The 23,456-nt window shown below is 46.1% G+C and overlaps 1 pseudogene; it reads left to right on the top strand.

Moving 5' to 3' along the window:
* LOC149366200 (uncharacterized) overlaps positions 1 to 23,456 on the top strand; it is a 140,831-nt pseudogene that overhangs the window by 12,941 nt on the left and 104,434 nt on the right.

Here is a 23,456-nt window from a genome sequence, read left to right as displayed (position 1 = left end):
CAATCTTGTTACTATGCATCCCTTTCTTAGGCGGCCGCACAAACCATCATAAAAACTCTCTTTATTCATGTACAAACAGCAGTTATATCAATACAAGTACGCAGTATACTCAGTACTAAATTAGCGGGACTCACGGAGCACTAATCGGAAGTAAAGCTTATTCCTAAGGTGCCATTTATAGAATGCTGTAACCCCATAAGTATGCAGATAGGAGCTCTGTTCTCTTGAAATTTTAGATTACTAATTAGGAACAATATAGTATTCAGGGCCGCCCTCTTCGGTTACTACAGTCGTACCTACAGCACCGTTACTAAATGTATTTTTATGATATGATCGAGAAATAATCTCCGGAATTCCGCAAGGGAGCGTACTGGGTACCATCCTCTTCAACCTCTACATGAACGACATTACACTTACGTATAAACAGCCAAAGTTCAAGGTGTGCCGATGGCACTAGCATATTTCTGTCATCCACTTCGCTTCCCCCGACTTTTAAGGCGAAAGCCTTCAATGTATCATACTGTCGTTAGCAGCCGTGTCGGCAGATTTGTCCGCGTTTCGGGGTCACTTCTTAAAAAGAAACTGCGTCGAGGCTGGTAATCGAACCGGGGTCTGTGGCATTTGAACCGGAGACGCTTCTACTACGCCACGAAGGCTCAAGGTTTGAGCATGAATAAAGGCGCATCTAGTGAAAGCATGGGTTTTATAAATAAAATGAAGGGAATATAAAATAAAAACATCAATGAAAATAAGAAAATAAAGCAAAAATGAAAAATAATATAATACGAAAAAATGCACAAAACAAAAATAAAAAAGAAAAAAGAAATAAAATAAAAAAATGCTAAGTAAAAAATAAATAAAAAAATCAATGCGCCAGGAAACGCTTTCGCCTTGCAGCACTATAGAGAGCCGAAGTGCCCCCTGATTTTTTTTTTGTAACAAAGCTGATGAAGCTCTCCATTAACTATGCGTCTGGTCCGCGCGAGACTTACCGCGAAAATAAATAAAAGCTGCGATTTTTGCATACAATTGGCACACATGTATCTTGTAATATTAATGTCTGTGCACTTTTCGAAACATTGAACTCGCGCACTTCTTAGTTCTTATTTTACAAGTACATTAAAATGCAATGAGCATATGAAATTTGCACTGCAAGGACTGAACCGTATAACAGGCGTACTTAATCGAAACAGCTATTCAGTAAACCTATAATGCTTTGTTTTTTCTCCCTATAAATTAATGCCATCTTCTGTGGGCACAACGACAAATTCAAACCTGAATAAGCCATTTATAATGCAGAAAAAGATAGTTCACGAAATAGCCAATGTCCCTCATACTGCGCACACTGCTGACTTATTTACTTAATATAACGTACCCAAGGTATAGCAGATATACGCCTGAAGTGTTCTGCATAAATATAGACTGAGCATTAAGGGAAATGCTGCTGCTGTAAAAACTTCACCCATTCTAGAGTAAAATGTTTTCTCCTAGCACACTAGAAGATAGCTACTTTCGAATTTACCTTGGTTCCGTCTCAACTATGGTTCATGAATGTTATAAAGTACACGGCCAAGGTTACCAATACCCTCCATGAAATGCGCAAGAGTGGACATTTGAGTTAGTTTGTGTGGGTTCATCTGAAGAAAACAGCTCAAAGGACGGACAAGAAAGGGACAACCGGACAAGCGCTCATCCTGTTGTCTCTTTCTTGTCCCATCCTTTACGCTGTTTTTTCTAAATGAACCCGCTCTAACGACGGCATTAAAGAACTCAATCTCATAACCTCCCACTTAAGCTCTGCCTCCTGAATAAATTACCTCGTTGCACAAAAATATAATATGCGCTAACATTTTGCACACAGTAATCTGTGCAAATTGAGTAAAAAATTTGTGATCTTAACTTTTGTGCGCATTTAAACTTGAATATTTTTCTATTGCGGTTGTTATTTTCATTTTTCCATCTTTTAGTTGTTCAAGGTACGAAATTCATATGTGTTTTATGACGTTAATGTCGCCTGGTTCGTGACTTGTGTATAATTTGCTGTTTGATTTGTATTCGTGTTTTACTTGAAATCGTGTGGCTGTGTGCCGCTCGTCTAAGCTGTTGCTATGTAGACGGGGTTGAGAGCTGACAAGCGCCTTAAACGAAATGAAAACAATAAACAATATCTTTGCCTAGCGACAGTGTTCAGACATTCTTTGCAGTTCCCGACAGTATTATCAACGAATATAAAATCTAAGTGCGCGACAGTGACTGCTATCGTCCATCAATCAAAATAAGTGAGCAACACTAGGCGGAAAACCCAGAATGGAGAAGCTTTCCAAGTGAATTGATGCAGCCAAAACAATATATATGCAATCAGAGCACCTACGTCAACCACTTGTCGTTGCCATACGTTTTGATGATAGCCAATTAAAAAACAACACATTTTAGCCTCATATAAGTGTCCCCAGGTCACCCGCAGTACAGCTCTGCGTTTTGAAGCCATAGAAGCCAAACGCATAGGCATAAGTTTTATCATCAAGATGAAGGCTTTCTTCAGCATCCTTCTTGTAGTAATCTTTCTCGCTTCGGCAGAGTGAGTATGAACGCTGCAATTCTCGTAACAATTGTATGTCAGCTTGTTGTGCCCGTACAGGTTCAAGAACAAAAACCATGAGGAAGGTCAAGCTCTCTCCCGTGTTAATCTGCCCGTCTCGCACAAGCTAAACAGTATATTTCACACGCCAACTTTTTTTACTATTGGCTGTTTCAGCCATTTGCTATCATACCTGCATTCACACTTGATAAATCAATGCCGCATTTTGTTATAAGCGGCTAATAGTCAGTGTAACTGTAAACGTAACTTACTTAACTGTAGGTAACGGCACTAAATAATGCGTGGTAGATATGTCAGGTGTAAAATGCAGGAATAATGTTCATCCACGCAACTAATAGGTGCACCCATGTAAGTGACTGTGTATTGTACCATGTACTATGTGCTGAAAGTTGTCAACATAGAAAACATTTTTGAACAGACTCGTTTTTGGACTGACCATCCCTTTAACAGTTTCTTCTTGCAAGCAAACCGAGACCATTTTTTTTTCGTCGCGCATCTAACGTTCCTATTCTCTTTCATGAAATTCAGCTTTACCTCAGTTTCTTCTAAGTGCTAGTATAGCCATTCGCGTACTATTCCTTCGAGGAAACCATTTCCATCTGCTATGGGTTTTTAACCCCCTCTTCGTCGTCGATAAAATTACAAATCAGAGAGTAGGTATTGTCTCATATGTTGTATCTAACGCCTTGATGCGACACCGTGGATATGAGAGAGCGTAGTAATGGGCTCCGGATACATTTCGGCTACCTGGGGTTCTTTGACGGGCGCTGACACTACACAGCTCACTGGCGTTTTTGTTAATCGCCTCCATCAAAAGGCGGCCACCGCTACCGGAATCGAACAGGAGTCGTTTGAGTCAGTAGCCGAACGCCAAAGCCACTGAGTCTCCTCGGCGGGTCGAAGCAGGAGCAATTCCTTCTCAGGCCGCGTAAACGACGTTGGCGTTTTCTCGCCTAGCGGAAGCTCCAGCGTACAGTACGAGCTCCCTCTGTTGATTAAGATTAAGCATAATCTGTTCCACATTCGGCCCTGTGATGGCACCACGGTACTACGCTCAATGTAGCCTTTCGTGGCATTTCGTTTCTCTAACAGTTTTCGTTTCACGGGAACAATATTATTTCTGGCATCGTACGCGCAATTGCCTACTCTTGCTTCGGTACCTCGAGTGCTTCGTCAATGCACCAGCTGCGCATTTAGTTAACTCTGCGATGCCATCAAGACAGCTGTGTACGTTCAGTACGAAGCCCTTGTATTGTTCCTTTATCGGGTAAATATTTCTCGTCTAAAGTGTTTATCCGGCAAGAAAGAAGTGCGTGCCCTTCTTCGATCTGCGTAATGGCAGATCCAGCGAGTTGTAGAGAGTGTATTATTCAGAGAACGCAACAACCAGAAGGCGACAACCAATTGGCCCAGTATCCATAATAATTATGTGGCAAAGCTTAAATTCCTGGCGCTTCCGCTTTCCTTCTTTTTTGGTGGCTAGTCAGAACTTGTGGTTTTCTGTAAACCCTAAGCTGCAATCTAGAGTAACCTGAAATAATTTTTTTTCGTACTATTTAGTTGTAAACACAAGCATCGTTTTGTGACTGCACATGCTGAATTTGTGTCAGTATTATAAAGCATTAATTTCCGAACGCACTGGCCTCTGCAGTCAGCTGAATCAGCTGCAGTCAGCTAAGAACCTGCGTTCTTTTCCTCACCCAATCCGCCCTCTTCCGATCTCTCAACGTTACACCTACCATTTTGCTTTCCATAGCTCGCTGCGTTGCGTTTAGCTTAAGCTGAACCCTTCTCGTTAGCCTCCACGTTTCTGCCCCATAGGTGACTACCGGTAAGATACAGCTGTTGTATACTTTTCTCATGAGGGATATTGGCAAACTGCCATCCATGATCTGAGAGAACCTGCCACATGCGCTCTACCCCATTCTTATTCTTCTAGTTATTTCCCTCTCATGATCCGGATCAGCTGTCACTACTTGCCCTAAATAGACATATTATCTTACAACTTTCAGCATCTCGCCACCAATTGCGAACTGCTGTTCTCTTGCTAGACAGTTGAATATTACTTAGGTTTCCTGCAGGTTAATTTTAAGACCTATCATCCTGCTCTGCCTGTCTAACACATTGATCATGCTTTGCAGCTCATCTCTTCAGTGCCCTAGCAAGGCAGTATCATCAGCGAACCGCAAATTACTTAGGACTTCGGTATTCTCCATTAACTCTTCTCCCCAGCTGTTCCCAATTAAGGCTTCGGATTAGGAATAGCTAATAAACTATTTTCAGCATTTATCAATCGCCGCCACGGTGGCTCAGTGGTTATAGTGCTCGGCTGCTGACCCGAAAGAAGCGGGTTCGATCCCGGCCGCGGCGGTTGAATTTCTTCGGAGGAGAAATTCTAGAGGCCCGTGTACTGTGCGATGTCAGTGCACGCTAAAGAACTCCAGGTGGTCGAAATTTCCAGAGGTCTCCACTTCGGCTTCTCTCATAGCCTTAGTTGCTTTGGGATGTTAAACCCCATAAACCAAACCGAACCGTTTAACTATCCTTAGAATTTTCGTTCCACTTGGCCAAGCCTTAAGAGCAATTATTTTGCCGTAGAACCGTCGTACAAAACATCCTCTGCTTTGGAGCTTCCCGTGCATATTTTAGTCGTCGCATCTTTGTTTAAAATAGGCTCGAGCACATTTTTTTAATTTGTTGACAAAAACCCACATTGTAGCTTTTAAAAATGTGTTGCGACTTGTTCCTGGGCCACTGATGTGAAGGTGCAGCTACTTCTATCAAGCCTAGTAAAAAAGTTATGAGCTTTCCTCCGAGCCTAAAAGAAGAAGAAAACGCGTTTATTAGGGAAATAAGCCCTAATGAAATATCCCCGGTGTGAGCGCTATTCCAGACCCGGTTAAACCACTTGAAGCGCCAAGTGTCTCCCGTCTCTCTGGTATGAGCATTGTAATGGACCCAGTCGAGCGTTGTTAGGCTCCGAACAGGGGAGTATCTCTTCTCGCTTCGGCGAAAGCGGCTTCGGCCGCTTACCTGTTTTAAAGCGAAAGCTTTACTACTTGCACTTTCAAGCCTTTGCCGTGCGACGGCGGTGCACATGAAATGACCTTTCGCATGACCTCTGTGTGACGTCACGCCGAAGAGCTGGGCGACCATCTCGCGCCGTCTGCGAGTAGTGGCGGTGCCACCACCGGCGGCCTTAGATTAGATTGGATTAGATTAGATTACATTAGATTAGATTAGGTTAGATTTGATTTGATTTGATTTGATTTGATTAGGTTATATTGGGTTGGATTAGATTGGATTAGATTGGATTAGATTGGATTAGATTAGATTAGATTAGATTAGATTAGATTAGATAGATTAGATTAGATTAGATTAGATTGTACGAGGGGGTACCCAAAAGAAACCGGACTTATTTTTGTTTGAACTTATTTGTTCACATTTTGAGCACAGACCTTCAATCTCCTTCAAAGTATTCCCCACTTGCAATGATACGCTTGTCGAATCTTTCATTCCATTTTTCAAAACATTGTTTAAATTCATCTTTTGTGATGCTTGACAGTGCCTCCGTCGTTTTTTTCTTCACCTCAGCAACATCAGCGAAACGCTTTCCATTCACCTATTTTTTTAATTCTAGGAAACAAAGAAAGTAGCACGGGGCAAGGTCGGGAGAGTATGAGGGTTGAGGAATAGGGGTCATGCCATTTTTGGTCCAAAATTGTCGTAGAGACAGGGCTGTGTGAGCAGGGGCATTGCCATGATGGAAAAACCAGTCACCCGACCGCCACAAATCTGGCCGCTTCCACCGCACACTGTTGCCCAATCTTTTCAAAACATCCAAGTAGAAAGCCTGGCTAACTGTCTGACCCTGCGGAACAAATGCTCAATGAACGACTCCTCTCACGTCGAAAAAACAAATCAGGATTGTTTTGAGGTTTGGTTTCACCGGACGAACTTTCTTGAGGCGAGGTGAATTTGAAGTTTTCCATTGGCATGATTGTTGCTTTGATTCATGATTCGATTCAGGAACACTTGAGTTGTCCCCATAGCATCGTCCTTATACGTCTTTCTTAATATTTCAAGAGTTTCCATTCAACTTTTTCCGAGCAAAAATCAGAATTTCACCGGCGCACGCTGTTCACGAAAATCAGCCATTGAAAAAACGACATTCACACAAAACAGTCGTCACTCTAAAACTCTGCCTAACTAGTCTGACCTGCTTCAACGACGGCACTCGGCTTACTGACTCTGGAATGTTTGTTCTATGCGCTCCTAGTGGCAAAACGCGGTACCACAGAAGCTTTGCCGACCAAAAAATTTAGTCCGGTTTCTTTTGGGTACCCCCTCGTATAACCGATGCATCATCACAAGTCTAACCACAAGCACCACCACCAGCTACACTACCAGCTGAACTATGGCGTAGGTACGGATACTGCTTTCGCAATTACCGGGCTTAACCAAGCTAAGTCACAGCGAATTTTTTTCAGCAGCGTCCGCTCCGGCGGACGCAGTTGTTGCTGCGACGCGCGTCTTTTCTTTCCTTTTTATCTATCCTCTGATCTTTTAACTCTCTTCTATCTGCACGTGGCAGCGGTGGTGGCTTGGCTTGAGCCAGTTGGCAGGCCCGTGCACTTTCCTTTTCATTCTTCTCTCAGTCGCAACCAACCTAAGCTCCGAGCACTAGCAGTACCCTCTTTGCGAGCGCTATACTTGGCCCGCTTAAACATGTTGAAGCCTCGACATGTTAAAGACTAAGGCATAGCCAGATCAACACGCATCCAACAGATCAACCACGACTTCAATGTGGCTAGTGAATGTCACATCTGCATGCTGAGCTCCAAAACGCAAACTTTCCTCACAGCGTAGTTTTCGCACTACGGGACTACCAGAAACCTCCAGAAGCGTTCTCGTAAAACTATCTCAGGTTGGAATATTGGCCTCGTGATTCCCAAACCAGAGGTTCGCGATGTCGCTCAGAAGAGCACAGTGTTTATTTTTATGCGGTCGTCCCAGTTGCGGCTCACCCGTTGCTACGAGCCCAATCAGTCGTTAAAATGCTGGTTGCTACCCCCGCTGAAAATAGCCGGGTCCCGCTGCCGACCGCACCGCTGCAAATGACGGGCTGCGATGGAGCTGCGGGCTGTTGACTGTCCTCGTTCATGGAAATTGGGATCATGCGGCTTCGGAGCTCCACGGTGATGTGTAGAAGTCGGGCGCCTAAACCTCCACCAATTGAAGGGTGGTTCATTGGGACATCGGAAGCGCCGGCGACGAATACTCTTGCACAAGAAATCGATAAAGCAGCGAGACGAGAGACCACATTACAAAACGCTTTTCTCTAGAATGAAAGTCAGCCCCCTCAAGAGCTTCGTCGTCGTTGGCGTCGGAGGATGATCATCTTCATTCTACTATGACCAGTGCAGGTCGCTCCGGCATCTCCGGTCTGTCCAGTTGAACTGGACCCGCTTAAAGCTGCCCTGAAATGCATTCGTAAAAACAAATACAAACTCGCTCAATAACCAGAATGTATCGTCATGAACAATTAAGCCAACGGTACGCTTGTGCACGCAGCAGAGAATCGATAGACGCGCGCCAAAGTTGGCGAGCTATTTTCGGCGACCATTTCATACTCGCGCCCTGCTGTGTTCCAGGGTCCTCTGGATGTCGATTAACAGATGGCTATTCGTTAGATTTTTTCGGACATCACGTAGTTACCATCGACGCGGCAAAGCACACACGTTGCTCCGTCGGCTCAGGAAGCTTCCCTCTCGGGGAATTCCCATGTGCCTCGGCCGCCGGCGGTGGGGCGGAGTGGGTGCGGCCGGCACCCACTCGGTATTGCAGGCCTTTAAAGGGGCTCTGCAACACCTTCCGAGGAGAGCACATCAACTCTCTTAATTACTGCAATGTGTTGTAATGAGCATCTCAGCCAAGTAGTACAATTCTAGACGTTGCAGAGAACCCACAATCACGCGCGAAAGTGGGCGAGCCCTTCCCGGCGATTTTCGTGCTCACACCTGCGTATACAAGTTGAGAGATGGCTATTGGTTGAATTCTTTCAGACGTTACGCAGCTACCATGGCCGCGGCCAATAAACGGCCTTGCTCCGGCGGTCCAGGAGCCTCCGAATGCGGAGGCGGGGTTGGCAGAGGAGCGCAGTGCGTTCAAAAAGTGACAAGAGAAGAGGGAAAAGCGCGAAGACGCTGAAATTAATACTTTGACTACAGATAACTCAGCCTCTACAAAAGCGCATCGATAAAATTACTGCTGGACATTATTCCTGAAAAGGGGTGCTTTAACATCCCAGGCATACCGCAAGTATATTAGAGCCTCTTTCAGAGCCCCTTTAAGAGTGCATAAGGTTACGAGAAGTGAGGAAAAGGAGTGAAAACACTGAATGAATACATAAAACTTAGCTTTTAACAAACCTATTCAAAAAATTATTCCTGGAGAATATTCACGAACCAGCGTTTTTATCATTCGAGGCATACCGGAACTTTATTAAGAGCAGCTTTCAGAGTCTAATGGTCGAAGTTACAGGGCGCCCTTTGCTGAGCAAGTTGGTAGACCTGTCCTTGTGCTTTTCATGTCCATGCTTCTGTTGTGCATTTCCTTGCTGAAAAACCAGTATCAACCTTTCTGCCACAAACAGTACCGGGGCGAAACCGGTTTGTTCCTGCAAATGCCGCTTCAATGCAGACTGGATTTTTCATTAGGATGCCTTTTCCAACACTGATTGATAAAATGTATGGAAGAAAATTAATAACTACCTTGTCCCTCAGAGCTCAACTTTAGCGCAACTGTTAGCACTCCCCATATCAGCACAAATAAGTTAACCATGCACTAAAAGCATGCTCCCAGTGCTAAAAATATCAAAGCGCTCATATAAAAGCTCTCAATATATTGTTACATGGTGTGGCTTTGACTCTAGTTTTGCATATTTCCTTATGATTGTTCCTACTACTGAGCTTCGTTCCGGTAAATAACGAATGGAGATCAGGGCTGCAAAATTTCTGTTTTTGTTGCGTATATACTCATAGCCTCTATTCCTCTAATAAAGCGCGCCACAGCATGCATGTGTGATATTGCTGCTGCATGTAAACTTGAAATACCGTGCTACCAGTCGAATTACTCTGTCTAAGAACGATTAGCTGTCTATTTTGCGCCGCTTTAAAGCTGATATTTATTTTTCTTCCGGTGGCCGCATTCTATAAGCTGTTAATTTTCCGGGCCATGTATATATCGATGACATCCTTTATGCCTCACTATGTAAAGCATAGCAGGATCTTAGAACACTAGCATTGTCTAGACATATATTAAGCAGGATACAAATGACTTGAAAACTTTGAGCCCGATAACCTTACTGCCCATTTATGACATTGTATTTACTTTAGTACTCGCTAACAGAATTAAGCAAACTTTAGCCTTCACTAAACCATGCGAGCCATCCCGAAACAATTTTCGACGCTGCGCCACATTCAAACCCTCAGTCAAGGGTTTGAAAATATCCCAATGTGTAACATAGCCCATATATACATGTCATATATTACGGGAAAGCATTTGATTCAACTAAAGTATCAGCAGCCATGCAAGCATGCGTAACAATGCCACATCAAGCAGCCGCCCCTTACCTACACATTACGTGCAAAGTTAGTTAAAGACGGCGGAGAATTGTTAGTACACAGACTTCAAAGCCGCAGGAAAGTCAGCACAAACGACGTATATAATAGCATGCAGCATTCACGGAGAATTAGAATCCATTTACTTCTGTACGATAGAATGACTGAGCCGAACACGTTCACACTTCCAGAGAAACGCGTGTTGCTCCGCTGGTCACTGCCGCGTTCAACCCCAGTTGAAATGACCCGTGATGGCTGACCATAAACTTTAATCTCTCGGAGCCGTTCAGGCAAATTAATACGTGGATGTAAATATCCCATGCAATCTGAAATGTTCTCGCTTCCGTACGGAACGCGTTTCGTCTGCAAAAAGTCATGTCTCATCAATTGCATCGCCCCACGCCAGGGCATGCACAGTGAGAACCCTGAGATCATATAACCATTCCCATTCTTCCTCAAGTGCGGACAAGGCCACTCGCCATAAGAGAAAGCTCTAGAAAATTAGACACACTTTGACACAGCCAGACACCGTCCCTGCCCAGCACGTCGAAGTTAGATGGTGACAACGTGGCACTCAATGTGGGCGCTCCTCTGTCAGTAATAAAATACGATTACGTGGACAACGTTCAATGTTCCTTGACGCGCACAGCGCGTATGTTTGCAGTGTGCTGGCGTATTTTGTATTCAATAGATTTAACGATAATTATTTAGCCAGTTCATTTGGACTGTACGAAGTAAATGACACCACTAAAACACATGCAAGGAGAGATTTTGTAATGTAGCCAATCTCTTTCCTGCTGATTAAAGGCAACCTGTAGTGCCCAAACGGCGCTACATTTCTTCCGCTATGTGCCTAAAAACTGTTGCGGTCAGTTTGGTAACGCATGTCAAATGCAGCTTCGAGTGAGCACGGAAGCGCATACATAAGCGGAAGCAGGTGACTTGGAAAAACACTGAGGGTGAGCCAGTAACTCATTGGCCAGTAACTCATCACTAGGCTTTGCATCACGCCCTGTGATGGGCACGGCAAACTTCAGCGCAGGTTGCCTAAGCCAGATCAAGAAAAATGTTCCCGGCTTGTCTCTACCTGTTCTGGTATATTTTTTGAGAAGGTTAAATGTATTATTTGAGTCGCCTGTTTCACAAAGCTAATATAGAAATTTCTGTCGTCATTTGCAAACTAGCGCCTTACAAATGTTTTGAATTATGCTTTGATTACAGAGCCTCTCCGATGCCATTTGCCTTCGGAAGAGGTCCGGAGACATCCATGAATTCATGTCCGCGGGTAGGGCAAACGGTACGTAACGATAACGTCCTTTTTTATATTTACGGCGGCAATTGTATGAGGTGTATTTTAGCATAATTAAACGGTGTGATAGTCGTAGAATGCCGTAGCCGGTAACTCCGTGTTATTCCCCTGCGCGCAAATAAAGTTGCCCTCGTTGACCTGAGCTATAAAGAGCACGTGAGATAAAGTGCGCCACCAACTTTGCATCTATGGTAATGTGCTTAACTAGTCTTGGGAACTGACACAGTCATACTGTTAGTAAGAGAATTGTTGTCATTGCCACTTCTCCCCTAAGAATGGCGTAAATGGCTGGGTATTTAACGAGAACATAACGCTTCTGATTCAGCTTTACTCATCCGGAAATTATTGAGCTAAGTAATTTGCATCGACAGTGGCATTTCTCCATCTCAGATACCTTAGGTCGTGGTGCCCGCGGCAAGCTGGATCATGAGGATGGCAGCCGTGCAATGGAGGCACCGCACTTTTATCTGTATAATTTTCAGAACATGTTGATCATAAAAGCAATGTTAAAAATCGAGATGAAGCAGACGCGGGGAAGGGGAGGTGGGAGAGACCAACTTTATAGCCCGAACACCTACCGCGATGTGTGGGCCTGCCCGGTGCACATTTCCTACGGTACGTGCTCATATAGACGTGGCTATGAAGCCCTTAGGCACCAACCAAGCGTTGTAATTAACCATCACCAATGAACAATGAGTCATCTGTCTCTACACCGAAAAACAAGTCTTTTTCGTGGACGTCAGGCTGGAAGAAGCACTAAATAGTGTTATGCCATGTAAACAACAAAAAGTAGAGATATCAGCTGTTAACATGGAGGCCCTAAGCCATATCCTAGTGTTGTTCGCTCTTGCTTTTAATCAGTAGTTTCAGAATTTAGACGCAAAGCAACTTTTGTCGTTAACGGGATCGACATGCGAAATGTTTAGTTTGGTTTGGTTTGGTTTTACGGGGTTTAACATCCCAAAGCGGCTCAGGCTATGAGGGACGCCGTAGTTTTGTGCGCCGAATAAGTTAGACCACCTGGGGTTCTTTACGTGCACTCACATCGCACAGTACATGGGCCCCTAGAGTTTCGCCTCCATTGAAATTCGACCGCCGCGCCCGGGATCGTACCCGCTTTTTTCGGGTCAGCAGCCGAGCACCGTAAGCACTGAGCCACCGAAACGGCTGTTTAGTGGGGCGTGGGTTGTCTCAAACATTGCGTAGCCAGTACGCATAATGCAACCCCCAGGGTTTAATGTATGCGTGGTAAATAATTTGTTAATGCATTTTTATATTTAGCAACTTCGCTTTCGGTTTCTGAGTGCCGGGCTGTGCTGCAACGTGAGAACCACGCGAAACAGAAAGTCTCATCGCATGCACCCTAAAATTTTCGGCGCTTAGATTGCTGCGTCGTCTGCTCTCTAACGTATAGGCTGTGTATCAGGGCGTTTAGTGCTAAAGCACTACTCCATGAGGTCTAAACGGCTCACAGAGTTTGTGTAAAGCTGTCCTTGAAGGTGACTGCGTTTCGTGCCCGCGGCGGCGCGATCAGATCAGCGTCGCTGGCCAATGCACGACGGCACTATTCTATCACCGCAGCGGATCACGCCTCGTGTGAAACTGCAACAAACTCTCGGGCTGTGCACTGCACATCATCTTTTGATAAACTACCATCTGTGGCGCGAACAGACCAGATCAGCCTAACCACGATCAGACGTTAACCTGAGTCTAATATCGTCGCGAGACGTGCCGATGACCCATCAAAGCAGAACCTTGAGCCAACCAGTCTAAACGCATGCTTTCTCACGTCTACTCGGTTTAGCTACGTTAAAACCCTACACTTCTTTGAATTACCGCTAGCTTGGTCGCGACAGATGATCGTTTTTTCATGCTGCTGGTTTAGCACACAGTCCCTACATTAGCGAACTGAATGCTTCTAGATAATACCGCAAGATTAAGCTTTAATATTTGTGCGAGCATGAAATTTTCCCAACAATACGCAGATGAGGATGACTAAACCTCAGCGCTACTTTTTTTTATATATATCTGCATGTGCACTGGCAGAACCTACGCGTTCGTTCGGCTTGAAGTCCAAGCTGCCTTCTACTTAAGTTAGACATTGTCCTCTTTTGCTACTATGATACGTTTGCTTGTTTATGCGATTCGTTAATTCTGTAAGGTGCGTCGATGAGCGCGACTACCAGCCTCAGAGGCGCAAGATAATCCGCTAGCTGACACCCCGTAGGAAAGGCGTCTCTCTTTTTCATACATGACTCATGCTTTATTTTAAATAGCTCTACCCAGAAGTACGCCTGGCGCCGATCTACAATAAATGAAATGGGGTATTCTTTAATCCGCAAGCGACGCTGGCGACATCTGCCGGACGCCTGCAGCACTGTTCCACAAAACCGGGTGGTACGGCCTAGCATCTCCGCTTCCTCCTGATACAATATACATATACGCCCGGATAGTCAGCGACACCCGATTTCATGTCACTATAGTCACACTATAGTAGACTGCCATTTAAATTCACTCGAAAATGTGAATTCGCTCTCCACAATATCGCATACACGAAACCCTTGTACTTGGAAGGCCTACCAGCCGCGGAAGGAGTCCTGCGACGACTTAAATTAGTATCTGGCCAGTTTATACTGCGGGTTAGACCCGAAATGTGAACGCATTGAATGTAGTTAATCGTTTCGCATATTTGTAATACGAAGACGGGATATACAAGCTCAGTTAGTGAGGTCGTGGTCTAACTGGTGTGAAGGTATAGCTCGGCCGCCAGTCAGCCCGCCGAGCACCGAAATCACGTGTCGCCGTTCGTAGTACGCAGTGCCACTTTGCTGTGACGCCACTACTACAGACCGATGTCATTCCATAGCTGATCTCTCAGTAAGTTTACAAAGGTAGACGTGCAGGCTAGTTGGTGAACCATGATTCTTTAAAAGAGCGCAAAAGACAGGGACCCAGATAGAAAAGACACACACAGCGCTAAGTGTCGTGCTAGAGGTGGGTATCGAGAGGTAGGTCTCGCGAGAAAACGCATTTAAATCATTTTGGAGCTTAACTAGAATATCTTCTAGCGTTTGTTGCTTCCAATACTTGGCGGTGGATGAACTTACATATAGAGGAAGCCCATACAGCCCTCGTACACTTTTAAGTTTGGTGTCTACCGCACTAAAGCTTCGTCCAACGGTCGTCTGAGTTAAGGTATAAGAGAAATTCTTCTCGCCTTATTTTCGCTTTTACGGGAGAATTAATGTCGTAATAGGGTAAATGTGTACAAAAATAAGTCCATGTTGGAGTCTTGCACGCTTGCATGAGGACTTAAATATTTAAGACCGCGACGGAGTTGCAGTGAGACAGGTGTTTCTCCTGTAGATTTTATATAAACGCGTACGTTGATAGGCAGTTACAACGGAGTTGCTGCTCAGCAGGTAGTAGATCAATACTTGACTGCGCCTGTAAGATGTGCACGTAAAACCGAAATCGTGTCCCAGCCAGGTGTGCGAGGAGAATTGGGAGTCCGAGGCAGCAATGCTAGAAAGCATTTCTGGCTAACCGGGCGAGTACGCCATTTAGTTTCCTCAAAGCGCCAGCTGGCGAAGGCGGCGAGAAACTAGAAATCGCTGTAGAATGAGGCAGAAGGCACCAAGCTCACCAATCAGCATAGTGCTAAATTCCAGCCGCTACTTAGGGCGCCACAATTATTGCTAAAGCATCGATAAGTTGTCATGTAAACAGCGGCAAATCGCAGCGGCTGAGGTGCTTCTGTCGCAGCCATGAAACCACGCCGATATGACGGCGGTGATGGTCCCGTTGGCGGAAGCGGGCTCCGTTTGCGTGTACTACTCGTCGCCAAAAGACAAGAGCGACAACAAACAAAAGAGACACTCCTAAGAAACGATGCACGTCCTGAGTGGTGGAAAGGGAGTCGCTTCAGTTCTTAGAAGACAGGAAAGAGGGAAAGCATCCGCGGCGGCACCGCTGGCATGGGTACGAAAGGCAGGGGGGTGACTTAAGTGCCATGTTTCTGAAACCTTCGGATTGGTGCGGCCTTAACATCACCTGATGACTACGCGCGGCCTTTAAGAAGGGACGGCTACACGTGCGTATCGCCATACCTTTGACATTTTCACAGATGACAACCGTGACCAAGCTACTTGCGCAAGGAATCCTCTTAAATGTTACCAGAGAGAGTTATCTCTACGTGATAGCATTTGATGCGAGTGGAATAGCACTGGCCCAATCTCCTTGGGTAACTAAAGTTTATCGAATGTGAGAAAACGTATATAATTTACGCATTTCTGTGACGAGCGCATCATGAATGTACATAAAAAAAGTACAAATGCATCATATCTCGGCATTGTTGCTATTCTTTCTGGGTAGTAATTATGCCTTGTTTTACTCACTCCCCAGGCGACAAAACTATGGTCGGGCTGATGTCTGGGCCGAGCAATCTGGTGGATCAAAACTTAACGGGTCGAGCTTGGCCGCCTAGCTTCGCCCTATGTCGGGGATTAGCAAATGTCATAGAACGGCCTGTCATGGGCAAACGAGCTAAGGCAAACTAGTAGCGACAACGCATCGCCGACTTGTGACCACCTTCGGGGGTGCTTTACCCATGCATGGCCCTTGGAAGTTACTGTCACCAAAGCATTTATGAACTCGCAGGTTTTGATTGAAATGGGTGCTTTAATTTAAGTTTTTAACATAGCACGCATATAAAAGGCAATTGTTTTTCAGAGAACTTTTTCCGCAATTCTGTTTTGCTGTTCTTTCTTCATTATGAGTACGGTTGAAACGAAAGCAGCGAAGGGATGATCACGTTTCCAGCGCTTGTTGAGAGTAATCATTTTTGTTCGGGGGGTCAATTTTCAGAACGAGCATGTTCAGGTTGTCCTCGACACCCATACACTCTTATTGCATGCGTGGCTTCGAGAGTATTCTGCTCGGAGGTCATGCTCAGAATCCCACTAACGAAGGTCTTGGAGCCCCGTAAGCAATGCTGGCACTGCTCGTTTGTTCTGATGCAGAAATGAGAAGTTTCTACCTCACTTGGTCACCATTGATGCGGGCAAACTTGATTGCTTCGTACAATTCAGTGCTTCCGGTTACTAAGCGTGATGCTACCCTTCAACATTATAATTTCGATAAGACTGTCCACTGGGACACATTTGAGGACCCGCACCTGAAGGCGCTCGAATATTAAACCGGCGACGAGTCTGTTCGACCCGTATAGCGTTGACAGTAAGACAGTGGCGCTGCAGCTCACGTGAAGCTGCGTTTCCCTCCCCCTGACTTTTCGATAGGCCTCGAACCATCTGGATTTGTAGGTCGGTGTGTGCCACTTCGCCAAGTTCGTCGAGAGAGGAGGGCCAGGGCCATTAGCTCAGATGCGCTGGCCGGAACTCGAGCCTTCGAGCGCAATCCAGAACAATCTTTTCCTTCTCTTTTTGCCGGGGTGGTGGTGGTGGTGATCTCTTTTATTACTCCCAAAAATAGGGTACGAATCCAAGGACCGGTTGCGCTGGCTTAGAGAAGGTCGGCGGGGATCCCTTGGGATGTCGCGGTCTCCACCGCGCGCTGCATAAGCCGGCGTTGGTCTGCCGGCTCGGAAGTACGCAGTAGAGACTCCCACGTATCCAGGGTGTTTGAGTTGTAATTTGCTTGAGTTGAGTTGTAATTTGTACAAGTTCACACCGTGTGTATGAGAGTCGCCTGAGTTCAGCAGTGTTTGTACATGGGGTCCATCTGTTGCGGAAAGATCCTGCTGTATAAGAGGGGATTTGGAAAACTGCCACTTTGTAGTTTGCGGCATTGGACGGCCTCGCGTCTTGTTAGATCACGGTGTGCGGAAGGATAGAGGCATCTTTCGAGCCGGTAGTGCTGGAGTATGTCCGTGTAAGTGGTGAGTATAGAGAAGCGCATGAGATATTAGTGTCAGAGGAAGCAGAGAGGCTGATCATACACTCTACTCGGCAGCTGAGATCTCGGGCGAGAGTGTGCGCCTGGGCTTTTCCGCTGAGCGACTCGTGAGCTGGAGCCCAAAGAAGTAAGCGACAGTTGGAAGAGGGTGCAGTAGAAAGGAGAATGTGTAACGCCTGGCAAGAGATACGGCCAGCATCGTAGTTGCGGATAGCCTCCCTGTGCGTGAGACGCCTTCACGCTACCGCTTACCTCACCGCCCTCTCTTCGCTATCGCCATCTTTCGCCCTCCGATATGGTCGCTCTCTTTTATCCTCTGATGCCCTCGTTCGCTAGGTTACGCCGAGGCCGGAGCTGAAAAACGCCCATCAACGCAGGAAGGAGTGCCTTAGAGCTGCGCTCTAAAGCAATTTCCTTCCTTGATTTTTCAAGGCCGCTTAAAAAAGTCTTCCGGGAGATTTTCTAAATTTCAGAGTTTTTAATTCCTTCATATTTGAGGATGTTTCATGTTATATATCAAAATAACCTAGTGCTGTAGACGTATCCACAAAACGGAATGGCGCGCCGGGAGAAGTATTCTTTGCGCGGCTGTGGTCGTAATACCACCCAGCATAACCTTTCTGAATTGGCTACATTTTCTTTATTACCTTCTATCATCCCAATTCGTCTAATTATATTCAATACACATAGCAGGACAACATGCTCATGTGCAATAAATTCGGGGTGGCGGGTTGCCCTGCTGGACCAAAAATGGACTCGGTACCTGCTACCCCATTGCACAAAATTCTAATTCAATTTTAGAATGCCTCGAGACGCAAGCACTAGTTTCTTTTTAATTTCCATTTTCTATAACTTTCATACTGATCATGCCCATTTACTCTGCTTCTGCGTCAACACTTGCTTTCTTCATATAAATGTTCCAAAACTGCAAGTTTCGGATGCGTTTGTTAAAAGAAAACAATTTCCTTAGCCTAAGCCTGCGATCCTTTCCCAGCACAGGAAAAAGTTGCCGTGCAGGATTTTAAACCCTTCCAGGAAGAGGTAAGGTAGCTGAAGTTTCTCGGTAGGTGAGAAAACGGTATATGATCATCATAAGACCTGCAGTATATCCTGTTGAATTTGAATTCAGTACACTGCATAACTGAAAAGATAGGTCACGTTCCTGATTTGTGTTCAAAAATAGAGTCATTAGGGTACTGTAAAAACTTGAATACAGAGCCATTCTCTTTTCTGATGGAAATACAATTCGCTGCGGGCGAAGCTTGAACGAATGTGGTGATAAGTGGCAGCAAGACGAATGCAGTGAGCGGCACTAAAGCTCTGTCATTTGCAAAGCTTTATCTATGTGTTCTCAAAGACAGGCTGGCGCTGTCAAGTGCATAAATCAGAATCGCCTGAAGATACTGAAACTGAGCTCATACGCGCCGTGCACAAATGCTAACATACCGCTCGGTGATCACCTAAACTTTCATAAAAAACAAACACAATGTGAACAGGAATGATTTCATGACGAAAATAACTCTTTGAGACATGAAAAATAGCATTTTAAAATGTGTGCTTTACAGAGGGGTTCTGGGGCCTGTGTCACCCATGCTGTGAGCCTTTAGCTCCAGGCTCTCCTCTTATTTATTTATTTTATTTACTTATAAAATGCTGCCAACTGCTTCTTGGCAGTCAGAGCAGGAGTGGATACGTTGCTCTTGAAGCATTGCCGAGCTGCATTTAACAGCAGCAAGGAAACACAAAATATGTGATGGACAATCAGCAATGGGGAATGCGCACAATCAGCAAAGAGGATCTACACCTAGCAAGGCCGACGGCAAAGCAAAAAGCGTTTTAAAGAAATACTTGTTGCATCATGGATAAGGTGACACGGCCGTTACAAAAGAAGGTACAGAAGTATTCAGGTGATAAGAATGCAAATAACAGCTAAGTAATGTGGAAAATAAAACACGTAATTCATGTCCGTAAGATTGCTACAGAAACGTATAACACTCAAAACTAGCTTGTTTTACGCTACTAGCATCATAAAATATCTATCTTTTTCTCGCCCTTTCCTTTAGTGCAATGTAGGACCGATGCACCCCGGCAATAACGGCGGATGTGGACCAAACTGCACGTGCCGTACTGATACGGGTAGCTTCGGACACTGTGTGTAACAAGAAGCGCATAGAGACAAGACCTGCTATCACCATAAGTCAATAAACAGGGCATTTACGTCTCACTGACTCGTACATTCTGCTATATAGTTGCAGAAAAACCAAGAATAAACAAGATTCACATTCAGCCTCGTGGTAACGCGTATTTCAGTAACAGTTGTCGTGGTGACAAATGGTGACGCCAAATAGAGTGTTTAGCAATTCTAAATAGGGCAGCAGAGTAGGACGGTGGAGTGCGGCTAGATATGTTGGCCATGCTTGCGTAATGCACAGACGCGAGTACCCTTGCGACCGTGCACTGAAGACTGCCATGCATGATCGTTCATTCATGTAAATAAGGCGGGTATCCCTTGTGGCAGGCTTGGTGCGGAAGGAAGAACGGGGGAAGTTGAGAACCAATTAGCGTGGCAGTTGTCTCTCTTCCCCTCCTCTTTCTTCCTCGCACCTCATCAAGTTACCGTGCCAACGACAGCGCTGCGCAACTAGGAAACGAGGCGTTCACAACTGTTGGTGTACTATACATGACTTTAGGGCGGAAGCCTTGCCTCATCGCTGTACGCAGGAGTTGTCGACAGAAATGTCACGCTTTTCAATTGGTCGAAATGGTCATGACGTCACAGTGCGCGTATTTCAAGCGGGGCAAATTATACTTTGGCTGGTAAGCATGCAACCAATTAAAGGTTACATGGAGTGATGCTCCAAGTAAGTGGGGATGAGTTTAGTTAATTGCTTAATTTCCCAATTAGCGTATTTAACCTTTCTAGGTAGGCCAGATAAATTAATAAAACCGACTAGGAAATTGGTCGAGTTCGGGAATCGAACCGCGGTCTCGGGAGTGCGAGACGAGCATGCTAACCACTCCGCCATGCCAGCTCGGCGGTTTGCAATGCACAAAGGCGCGTCTAGTGAATACCGTGTCCACTGAGGTATGCGAGACAGATTCATTTCCTTTCCTCAAAACACAATTTACAGACGAGCAAGGCGTACAACCGAACGGGCGATGGCGTTCTATACACTCCCTGGCAGCGTTGCAAGAGGCTGTCGCGTTTCACTCAGAGGCGAAGCTTAACATCCTAACCACACATCAGTGACACAAGCAACACCGCGCTTAAGGCTTTCGCCTCACCGCATTTTGTCGTTTACAAACAAACATGGCTGCAGATGGTGATACAAGGCCCACAGCGCTTCTGGTATCAACGGCGCGGCAGTCGAAAACGTTCGCGCCGGTGCACGCGACACTTCTGGCGCTCGTTTTGATAAGGCAGCGCAACATGCAAAGCATACTGCTCCGTGTTCGATAAGAGGCCCGTGCAGATGACGCGCCAGCTTTCGATGCTTCTCTTTTTCCCTGAGATAACTGCTTGCTCGAAATACGCGCCCTTTTCAAACAGGAAGTGTATATCCAACAAAACCGTGTATCCACACACTTAACATTTATAAACACAGGAGGCGTACCGGACGGCAGCGACGCGGGTGTACGCGAAAACCGCTACAACGCTCTCGTGAGAGTGTTTGGAAACATTTCAAAGCGTGTGCATCCCATACACTTCAAAGTATATCTTTTATGGCTGGTAGGCATTTCTGCGTTTCTTTGAAGCTTTTAATGTGAACACATTACATGGCTCATCGATACGAAAGTACCAGCGTAACCTCAAAAATGATGGTTTTACAAAACTCGCGATTTGTCGATACGGTATGGCGTCATCGAAGGCAGAACTTACGAAATATTAACTAGTAATAGTCAGCACTAGCGCCTCAACTGCATCAGCTACAGTGGTGTAGAGTAGAATTAGAACAGAATTGGAATAGTTTACTAATACAATTAGATTAGTATTGGAATAAAATTTGCAGCGAATTAATATTGAATTGAAGCGCATTCCAATGCAACTTTATTGCATTCGCATTGCTCGCACTTCAGTTTTTTCAATGATCCTGGCAATATTTTTCGGTGGGAATTACCAAGCGGAACTCTGGCAACGGTCTTAGTCTTCACTCCTCGTTGGAAGCAAGTACCACACTTACTCGTGTAGTAGCCGTTCTGATAATAAATGCCGCCCCCCCCCCCCTCACTTTGGCAGCTAAAATGTCTACTAGTAAGACATTGCATGCTAGCAGGAGCCGCCCTTTTTGGAAATACAAAAGCACTGCGCAATACTGCCGAGCACTATCTGTTGGCTGTAAATGTCTACTATATGTATATAACTCACCAGAAGCCAATAAGAATGTTCTGCGCTGATTCGGAGAGCCAATAGAAACCACGCCTAGGCTATAAGGGTTCTCCCTTCATAATATTGTAGCGTGCAACGCCAAAAAGTACACCAGCGCAGAGACGAAAAAAACCTGCGGCGTTCCCTCAGTGGTTCGAGCGCGCGCGCGAGAGCCAACTAACTTCTTCCTCTTCTAGTGCATGCACTACTTCTGTTTCTTCGAATGCATGTATCACTGCCCCCCTCTTCGGCAGCATCGACACGGTGCGACTAGGAGCAAAAAAGTCAGGGAAAGGGTACAACACAGCTGCAGTGGACCGCAGTTCAGTCAGGTAGCCGGTCGTGGTAAGGCTTCATGCGAACAACGTGTACGACTTCAGTTCGGTGCGACCGGCGCGATGAAGATGCTGACGGGGCGGGAGCAACTGCATAAGTCACATCACTGATGCAGCGCACTACTTCGTAAGGGCCGAAGTATCGGCGCAGCAGCTTTTCAGAGCCCGCGGCGACGAACAGGTATCCAAATCCACACAAGGTCGCCGGGCGCATAACTGACGAAACGGCGCCCAAAGTTGTACCTAGCGGCGTCAGTCTCCTGTTGACGGTGGATTCGCAGGCGGGCCAGTTGACGCGCTTCCTCAGCACGCTGAACGAAGGTATCTACGTCGAGGTCAGGGGCGTCAGAGTCGCAGTAAGGGTCGACGGGCAACATAGCATCCAACGGAGTGGTCACCTGGCGACCGAAGACAAGCTGAAAGGGGGTCAGTCGGGTTGTTTCTTGCAGGGCGGTGTTGTACGCAAACGTTACGTACGGAATAATGGTGTCCCAAGTTCGATGCTCGACGTCAACGTACATTGATAGCATGTCGGCTACTGTGCGGTTGAGTCGCTCTACCAACCCCTTTGTCTGCGGGTCATACGCCGTAGCACGTCGATGGCTCGTGTGCGTCAGAGTCATCACGGACTGGGTTAACCGGGCCGTGAAAGCAGTTCCGCGGTCAGTAACAACGGCGGGTGCTCCATAACGCAAGACAATGTTGTGGACGAAGAACTGCGCCACTTCAGCAGCAGTGCCTTTGGCAAGAGACGTGGTCTCAGCGTACCGTGTGAGGTAGTCAGTCGCAACGACTATCCAACGCTTTCCAGGCGAAGACTTCGGAAATGGACCAAGGAGGTCCATGCCCACTTGTTGGAAAGGGGTCTTCGGTGGATCGACGGGTTGAAGAAATCGGCTGGTTTCAATGGAGGAGTCTTCCGACGTTGGCATTCACGGCATGTTTTTACGTAGGCCCACACCGATGGGAGTAACCTGGGCCAATAATACTTTTGTCTAATCCGCGCGAGTGTACGGCTGACTCCAAGGTGGCCGGCGGGTGGTGCATCATGACAGGCACTCAAGATCTCAGACCGCAGCTGTGATGGTACGACAAGTAGGAACACTTCTTCGCTGTTGGCAAAGTTGCGCTTGTAGAGAACACCAGACCGTAAAGTGAAGGAGTGAAGCCCTCGAAGAAAAACACGCGGAATGGGAGCTTCACTGCCTTCGAGGTAATCGATGAGCGGGGCCAACTCCGAGTCCGCCCTCTGAAGCTGCGCCATTTGGGTGGTACTAACAGAGCCCAGGAAAGGAAAATCATCGGTGGTTTC

The sequence above is a fragment of the Amblyomma mixtum genome, chromosome 1, assembly GCF_055824585.1.
Source record: "Amblyomma mixtum isolate Tamu chromosome 1, ASM5582458v1, whole genome shotgun sequence".
Taxonomy (NCBI): Eukaryota; Metazoa; Arthropoda; class Arachnida; order Ixodida; family Ixodidae; genus Amblyomma; species Amblyomma mixtum.
Note: the sequence above shows the minus strand (reverse complement) of the source record. Positions and strands in the feature narration are given on the sequence as shown.